At 37.8% G+C, this 9,294-nt stretch overlaps 1 pseudogene; it reads right to left on the bottom strand.

The window, feature by feature from the left end:
* Positions 1–5,303: 5,303 nt before the first annotated feature.
* On the bottom strand, positions 5,304–6,212 carry LOC100589873 (annotated as a pseudogene).
* Positions 6,213–9,294: the final 3,082 nt, after the last annotated feature.

Here is a 9,294-nt window from a genome sequence, read left to right as displayed (position 1 = left end):
GGATTTATTTGGCATCTTAATAATAATCATGGCAACAGATATATTTATTTTTTCATCCCTTTTCCCTCATCGCTTGGATTTATCCTAAGCTGTCTCATTTTATAGGCAAGGATAATGGGAAGTACACTAGTGATAGCAAAGCTAAGCAAATTCTAGGCTCAACCATATATAAAGATAGTGTGGGCTGCTGCAACAATGTCAGGCTCAACTAAAGACTCATGGTATTATGTCAGGGTAATTTTTACTTTTTAAAAGGAAGGTCATATTGAAATGCTGACATGAAATATAACCAAGTCAATTAAGTAATAACAATTGAAGTTCAGAGTTTAATTGAGAGCTGAACATGAATCCAATGACCATTAACCTAAAGTGGTCATTAATTCCCCTGGAAACTGCCTTGGTTAAAGGTATTTCTACAATAACTAGCACTTTTCAAAAAAAAAAAAAAAAAACTTGTCATTTTAACATTAAACACAAATTCAGAAATAACATTCAGGAATAACAATTCAGTGGATCTATAGTAGACTGTATTTTACATTTTTAATTGAATTTCTTCTATAGGACAAATCAAAATTTAGATAAAAAGATAAAACCACCTCTTCTCTGCAGGAAACCATAGTTTTGTTAAGTAAACAAAGTTATAAGTACCCTTTATTTGATTGCTTTTGTTTTATCTCAATTGTTATTTCTGTACTTGTTTAATGCAAGATTTCCAACTAGACTGTAACCTCCATGAAAGTGGAAACTACACTTACTTTGTTCACTTTAGTCCCTAATGCCTAACAGAGTCCTGGTGCAGACAGAGCAGGTATTCAATAAATGCTACATGAGTAAATGAATGACAGAGTTTTATTAAACATGTTATCACTCACTTGCATTAGCAAATAATTAGAACCTTTAACTTTCTTATTTTCTTCATCTGAAAAATGAGTGTATTTACCAAAAATCAGACAAAATCATCATGTGTTGATGTTAAAGAATTTAGAAACTCCCTAAAATGTGAAATAAATCAAATTCATCAACAAGAGTGTTTTAGGATGCACGCTTAGTTTTAAGGGGGGAATTTACATAATTTTTTGTTGGATTTGCCTTAAAGTTAATCTTAATACATTATTGTTTATGTGCTATGTTGCTAAATGAGAATATTAAAAATCTTTATTTCTCTTTTAAAAGAAATGGCTTATCTTTATATTTCCATTAAAAAAAAAAACTTTCTCTTCAAATCATGGCAGGGTCCCAAATCAACTGTGTTTCACAAACAGATTTTGGAATATTCAATGGAGTTATTAGATTAACTGCAAATGATACTTTTAATTGCTCCCTTTTATAATGCTGAGTTGATGGCAAAGTGCTTCCTGGCCATAGAAGTGGTTGGCTGGCTCAAGAGAGAAGGGTTATTTGGTCATTTGCCAATAGGATCTGACCTTTGGAGAGATACTGCCCATGAACCGCTCAGTGGGTGTTTCCTTGTTAGTCATTAATTCAGAGTATATTATTATTTGAAAGCCAAAGGCATTTGGCATATTTCCTCATAATTTGGAAACTTGTAGCACAAAAGGAACTGGAACTTCCACATTTCTTCTTATTCTGCCAGTTTCCCAGGACTTAATTTGTTGGGGATCTTTACTGTGTTATTCCTTCCATGAGCTTCTGGAGAGAACAGACCCCCAGTACAGATATCACTAAGACCAGGTCTTTGGTTCCAGGTGATAATTCTGTCTTATATTTCCAGCATTAAAACTATTTAAGACATAGATATTTATTGAGTCCCTAATGTGTATTAGAAGTATGTGAGGTGCTGTGGGGAATTTTTTTAATGCAACAAAAGATCCTCTTCTTGAAGAAAAATAAATCATTACTTCTTCAAAATGAAAACAACACAAAATATTTGGAAATTTTAGAAAAGCAACTCACATTAAGGAAAGAGGGAAATCTATGAGGTTTTTAATAAGATATTTTAACCCTAGACTATGGACAGCAAGTAGCTTTCTATTTGCTTATGGTGGCTGCATTCACTGCTATTAAGCAATTCCAAGGCCAAGTTCAGCTTAGCAGCTAAGGCTTTGATCTAGTTCTTAGAGTAGGCAGTGATCACATGGATGCCACATATTTTCCATTCCTGCTCTGGGCCATTCATGTTCAGTGCAAGTATAAATAAATTCTAAGCATTTGAAACAGAATTCATACCTGTTCATCAGCCTAAGTAATAAAACAAGCAATAACTTGTTCTAATAGTTCTATAACATCAAGCAAAGTGTCTGTCCATGGCTAAGATCTGTCTAGTAATACAGATAAGCTAAATATGTCATTGAAATCATAGAAATATAATTTTAAGCCTCAAGATAAACACTAGATGGGCACAGATAATTATTATTTTCAGTAAATGTCTACAAGTTCAATTATATTATTAATGAAAAACATTAGGCCTGTATATCTTGGCCCTGCATAAAGACCTTGAAATTCAAAGATTATATTAGCAAATTTTACACATTTCTAGCTTTGGAGTTTTTTCTTTCTTTTTATTTTTCTTTTTTTACGGGATTGGGGGTGGTTTTTTTAGTTGTTTTTTTTTCTCCCACTCAAACCAGGCTAGGAATTCAAGGTGAGTTAAACACTCTGCCTCCTTTATCTTTCATGGCCTTTATATCATCTGGGTATTAATTTTCTGCTTAGTACAGTGCATTTTTATAAGGTAGTGATTGTATATAACAGTGGTTTGAAAATATGTTCCCAAAAAGAAGTGTAAAATATTTTCAAGGACAGAGAAGATTGTATGCTTTACATGGTAAGACAATTTTGTTCATATATTTACCATTAAGCTATAAATACTTTTGCCAGAACCTTTTAATTGTATCAGTTCATTAATTCTGGCAGCTAAAATAATGACAATCATTGCATATGGAAAATTAGGTAAAAATCTAAAAGTATTATATTTTGTACTAATTTGAATAGAAGAATCCATCTTGGTTTCAGAGTTACAATTTTTAAAAAATAAAATTTTCACTAAATGAAAAAATAGCAGTGCAACCTAACAGAGGATGATAGAAAAGCAGAACAATGAAAGATGGCAAAGTGGCCATGAGCACATTGCATAATGATGTAAAACTCAGTCTTTTGGTAAATTACTTTCATCTTACTTGTTTCCCAATGACAAAGGAGTTAAAAATGGCAAAATGGGGCATAGAATGAGCCAAGAAACTCATGTAAAAATCGAATTACATTTTCAGTTTATTTCTTGACAATTCCCTGAAAGATGCTAATTGCATCTTTGAGCCATTAGCAAAGATGAGTTTGACTCATAGACTCAGAATTTTATCAAAAAATTGGGAGATTTTATTTAATAGTGAGTCAGCAAGGCATTTTTTCGTTTAAAAAAACTCATTTTCCTACAGAAACAGTTTTTAGTTTTTAATGAACTTATAAACAGAAAAGCTACCATTTCAAAATAAAAACAAGATCCCCAATCATATAGATGTTTACAGTGGTTATCTTTATCAAAGCAACATACATACATGTTCAGTTGTAAGATGTTAACTAAATTTCTGTGACAAGCTTTTAAAAAAAAATACTAAGAACATTATAAAGTTAATGCAGAGTCCTAAGTATAATCTAGTAGTCACTAAATTTTTCTTAAGTCTTCACTTTAGATGCTATTATTTCTAGCACAAGTAAGCAGGCAGAGTATTTCATGTGCTCCAACATTGGAATCTTTGGTTGCTACCCTACCAGCTGGTTTGCAAACAACAAACCAACAACTTTAAGAACATTTTACATGAACAACTTGCAAACCGAAGAGATGGAAAAACCCTAAGAATGCACAATTGTGAGCATTTACAACCATCACAACTGGCTGAAGACTGTTCACGACATTCTCCTGAGATGAGATCTCAAAGCAGTATAGTTCAAAACAAAAGGTTTTAACAAAAAATTGGCATATGCATAATTTCTCCACCAATTTGTGTGTGTCAACCATTTAGTTAACTTTTTCACTTGAAAAAAATGCACTACAAAACCGGCCACCATGTTTCACTATCTCAGTTAATATTCACAATTACAAACCATTAAAACCCTACAAGAAAACCTAGGCAATACCATTCAGGACACAGGCATGGGCAAGGACTTCATGTCTAAAACACCAAAAGCAATGGCAACAAAAGCCAAAATTGACAAATGGGATCTAATTAAACTAAAGAGCTTCTGCACAGCAAAAGACACTACCATCAGAGTGAACAGGCAACCTACAGAATGGGAGAAAATTTTTGCAACCTACTCATCTGAGAAAGGGCTAATATCCAGAATCTACAATGAACTCAAACAAATTTACAAGAAAAAAACAACCCCATCAAAAAGTGGGCGAAGGACATGAACAGACAATTCTCAAAAGAAGACATTTATGCAGCCAAAAAACACATGAAAAAATGCACATCATCACTGGCTATCAGAGAAATGCAAATCAAAACCACAATGAGATACCATCTCACACCAGTTAGAATGGCCATCATTAAAAAGTCAGGAAACAACAGGTGCTGGAGAGGATGTGGAGAAATAGGAACACTTTTACACTGTTGGTGGGACTGTAAACTAGTTCAACCATTGTGGAAGTCAGTGTGGCGATTCCTCAGGGATCTCGAACTAGAAATACCATTTGACCCAGCCATCCCATTACTGGGTATATACCCAAAGGACTATAAATCATGCTGCTATAAAGACACATGCACACGTATGTTTATTGCGGCACTATTCACAATAGCAGAGTTGGAACCAACCCAAATGTCCAACAACGATAGACTGGATTAAGAAAATGTGGCACATACACACCATGGAATACTATGCAGTCATAAAAAATGATGAGTTCATGTCCTTTGTAGGGACATGGATGAAAATGGAAAACATCATTCTCAGTAAACTATCGCAAGGACAAAAAACCAAACACCGCATGTTCTCACTCATAGGTGGGAATTGAACTATGAGAACTCATGGACACAGGAAGGGGAACATCACACTCCGGGGACTGTTGTGGGGTGGGGGGAGGGGGGAGGGACAGCATTAGGAGATATACCTAATGCCAAATGACGAGTTAATGGGTACAGCAAAACAACATGGCACATGGATACATATGTAACAAACCTGCACATTGTGCATATGTACCCTAAAACCTAAATTAAAAAAAAAAAAAAATTCACAATTACAGTAGCCACAACTCGGGATACAGCATCACCAATGCTACCCGGAGTCAGTTTATACTAAAATTAAGTTCTTTACACCAAGTAAATGGTTGTCCATGACCACTGGCTAATGTACATATGAACTAAAATTTCTAGATTTGGGGAGAAACAAATGCTGCTCTGATCATCTGCTCTGCTTCTTCTGTTCCTCAATTCATGCTTAGAAACCTTTCATGTTACTCTTGGTTTTGTCAGGTTGCTTACCTGTTGGGGTTTGGGCCTGCTGCCCCTGCCCACTAGAAGAGGCTGCCTGCTGTGCTGCTTTCTGCTTTAACGTTGTCCAATCAAATGTGTAGTCATATTGATGGCTCAGGGTCCTGAAAAGAATGCAGAATAGCTGCCTCAGATACATGTAATCTGGGACTTTCTCAAAGTGTAACCCACGACAATAGTTGAAGTATATGGCAAATTCTGCAGCAAACCCCTTACATAAAACTTCAACAGGAGTAGACATCTTTTCACTAATCTTTTCATATTTTTGTTTCTCTGTTGCAGCCTTTAGCCCTTGCCATGGCAGGCTGGTTCTATTAAAATACATCAAAACATATCCTAACGATTCCATGTCATCCCGGCGACTCTGCTCAATACCAAGATGTGCATTGATGCTAGCATACAGGGCAGTGCCAGTGAGGTTTTTATCTTCTCTGTATGGTATGTGTTGCCTTGTCCCGTTGTCTCCGTACTTTTTGGCCAAACCAAAATCAATACGGAATAACTTACTACAGTGACGCCCAATACCCTTTAGGAAGTTATCTGGTTTAAGGGCTCTGTGTATAAAATTCTTTGTATGCACATGTTCAATTCTATTGATCATCTGGTCAGCTAATATAAGTACAGTTTTCATTGTGAACGTTCTTGAACAGAAATTGGTCTTTGAGGCTAGGTCCCAGAAAAATCCATGACTAGTACATTATAGTCTTTTTCCTGACCATACCACCGTAAGTGGGGGATGCCAACCCCACCCTGAAGCATCTTATAAAGCCTGCTCTTGTACAGCAGCTGGGGATGCCTGGCCCTGAGATTCTGGCTCCACTACCACTTCTTCACCGTTGGTGATGCTGATCGCCAGATGTCTCCGAAGGAGCCAGACCAGATCTTCCATACCAGTTTATATATCCTTCCGACAATGAATTCTGCTGCTAGCCGTCCTGACAGACGAAGATGGAGGCTGGGCCAAGCCTACCGTGGAAGGCGGCAGGAAACGGAACCCTGGAGGCCTTTCCCCGCGTCCGGGGCCCAGATGCCGGCGAAGGGAACCTGGTGCCCGCTGCTCGGTCAGGTTTTTTTGTTTGTTTTTTGGTTAGTTGTCTGCCAGGCCGCAGTTTGTGAAGGGCTTCTAGCGGTTACCAGGCTGGGCCCCCTGTTCCGGGCAGCCGCCGCTGCCTCGCTTTCGCGGCGACGTCCAGGCTGGAAAAAGGGCGCAGTGAGCTGGGACGCGGTACCGCTGCCACCACTGCCGCCGGCTCTGGTCCAGAGGAACCCCTGTCACTCCGCCGACAACGCCATCTTGTTACTCCAGCTCCAGCCAACACAAAATGCCCCCAGTACCCGGGAGTCGCTTCTTCACGGCGCAAAGCATTCTGGGAAAGGGATCTCCGGCGCCTGCTCCAAAGGATCCGCCTCATCGACTCAGAATTTGAGAATTGGAAGGCACCAGAGGCTTCAGTTTACAGATGGGAACATTGAAATCTGGAGAGGGCAGGTGACTTGTCCAAGGTCACATAGCTAATAGGAGGCAGGACCAGAATCTACAGCTCCTAACTTCCTGTCCACTGTCCTTTCCCTCATAGGGTTAATATTTTATTCCAAGGAATTTCCAATCCCATAAGTTATGTTGACTATTTACAAAGTAAAGGGTGCTGGTATATTTTTAATGAACATTCTGAACCTTACTGTTTTGGTCCTGCCCAGATCTCTCTATGGTGGAAATCAGCTGAGCATTTTGACAGAAATAGTTTTCATTTTATCAGTACTTTATGATCCTAAAATCCTTAACGTTTGATGACAGTCATTTTCTATACATTGCCATGAGCCTAAGGATGTGCCACTAAGAATGAATTTGGAAGGACTGAAGACAATTTTTTCCTTTGGTTAATTTATATATTGACTTTTCTTCTGCTGGAAAAAAAAATCCACAGATACTATGTTTACCATCTTCTCTTCCTGTAAGGATAAGGTAATATTTAAACCAACAGTAATTCATGAACATGTAATCATCACCAGGAATGACCAGTATATAGTATTCTAGAACTGTAGGCAGTAGAGCCTAGTGGCTAAGACACAAGCTTTGACGAGAGTCTGGAATCCCCGCCTCTGCACTTAGATATAACCAAACTCTCTAAAAGCTTCAGTTTCTTCATTTGTAAAATTGAAATTATGCCTATCATACAGGACTATTATGAGGGTTAAATAAGATTAGTGCCTAATATATCATAAAGCATACCTCTAATAAAACTAGCATCATATATTATAGTTGTATTATGTGTTATGTAATTATAATTATATTACTACACCCATTGAAGATTCTACCTGAACGATATACAGCATTAAAAATGTGTGTTTTCTGTGTTAATATAAAAATCACTATAAGGTGTGTAGCTTGGCTTATTACTGCTTTTCTAAAGCTCATTTAGGAAAAGCCATTTTCCAAAACTTCAGAGACAGGCAGAACAAGATCCTCCTTTGAGAGGATCTTTAGTTGATTGTTTTCACAGACAGATGTCTGGTTTAACATTCCTCTGCTCGGAGGAGAAGCTCAGAGACAGTGAGCCCATGTTTCTTTTGATAGTGACTGAAGCCTTTGCCATAAATACAGCTTCAGCGGCGGCACAGCACAGGAACCAGCCAGGACTTCCACATCTGACTGACAGCTCAAATCCACCATGCACAAGATGAGCCCCCTAAAGGTGCACAGGTTTATCATACTATAAGAGCTTTCTTTAAGAGGACTGAAATACCTTCTCCGGGTCATTGTTAATTCTTAGTTGTGAAATACCTTCTTCAGGCCATCTTTTCAGTGAAAGAAAGCATAAAATGCTATTCGAATTTGATCTTTGAAAAAACAAAAAGGCAAAGCAAAAGGAATTTGGGGAAATCACTAGTTTGTTCTTGGATTCTTCCTCTGATTGATGACTGTGACACTTTTGGGGGTGGCTTTTTAAAAGGACATGATTTTCGACAGCGCACCACTCCTAAACATAAACCTCCTTAGGTCACAGGCAAGCTGTATAATTTCTAAACAATTGAACCAAGTATTGATGCTCCCCTCACAAAACACAGGCCAGTGATGTTGGAGGCAGATTCCGAATCAGCTCTCCTAGGCAGCTGAAAACACTGTTACAAAAGTGCCAGATATCGAAAAATGTGGCTTCTGTCATCTGGGGGCTTCAGAACATTCTGCAAACAATGAACTAATCTTCCCATCTAAGTTCCAGTTAACTAAGCTGCCAGTTAGATAAGTGGTCTTTTGTTGCTTACAGAGGACTTAACTAATGTTGTTTTGCTTCTTGTAGAAGTTGCTTATTTATTTACATTTAAAAAAAAGCTTGAAAGAACACTTACACTGAAGAGAATGATTTCTCCCTCCATAATATATGCTATCTGAGAAATAAAAAAATAATTTTTAAAATAAATATTAAAATGTGTTTTCACCCAACCACAAATATTAAATTGTAGTACAAACTGTAGTTGGACACCATGACTCACGCCTATAATCCCAGCACTTTGGGAGGCTGAGGTGGGCAGATCACTTGAGGTCAGGAGTTCAAGACCAGCCTGGCCAATATGGTGAAACCGCATCTCTACTAAAAATTAAAAAATTAGCTGGGCATTTTGGTGTGCGCCTGGAGTCCCAGCTACTTGGGAGGCTGAGGCACAAAAATCACTTGAAGCCGGGAGGCAGAGGTTGCAGCAAGCTGAGATCGCATCACTGCACTCCAGCCTGGGCAACTGAGCGAGACTTTGTCTCAAAAAAATAAAATTAATAAATCAATAAGTAAATTGCCCGGACCGACCTATATTCAGCATTCAGAGACTGTCTTTTCATAGCTTGTTAGTAATATCTCATGAA

The sequence above is a fragment of the Nomascus leucogenys genome, chromosome 6, assembly GCF_006542625.1.
Source record: "Nomascus leucogenys isolate Asia chromosome 6, Asia_NLE_v1, whole genome shotgun sequence".
Lineage (NCBI taxonomy): Eukaryota > Metazoa > Chordata > Mammalia > Primates > Hylobatidae > Nomascus > Nomascus leucogenys.
The sequence above is the reverse complement of the archived record's forward strand: the minus strand, read 5'-3'. Positions and strand labels throughout refer to the sequence as shown.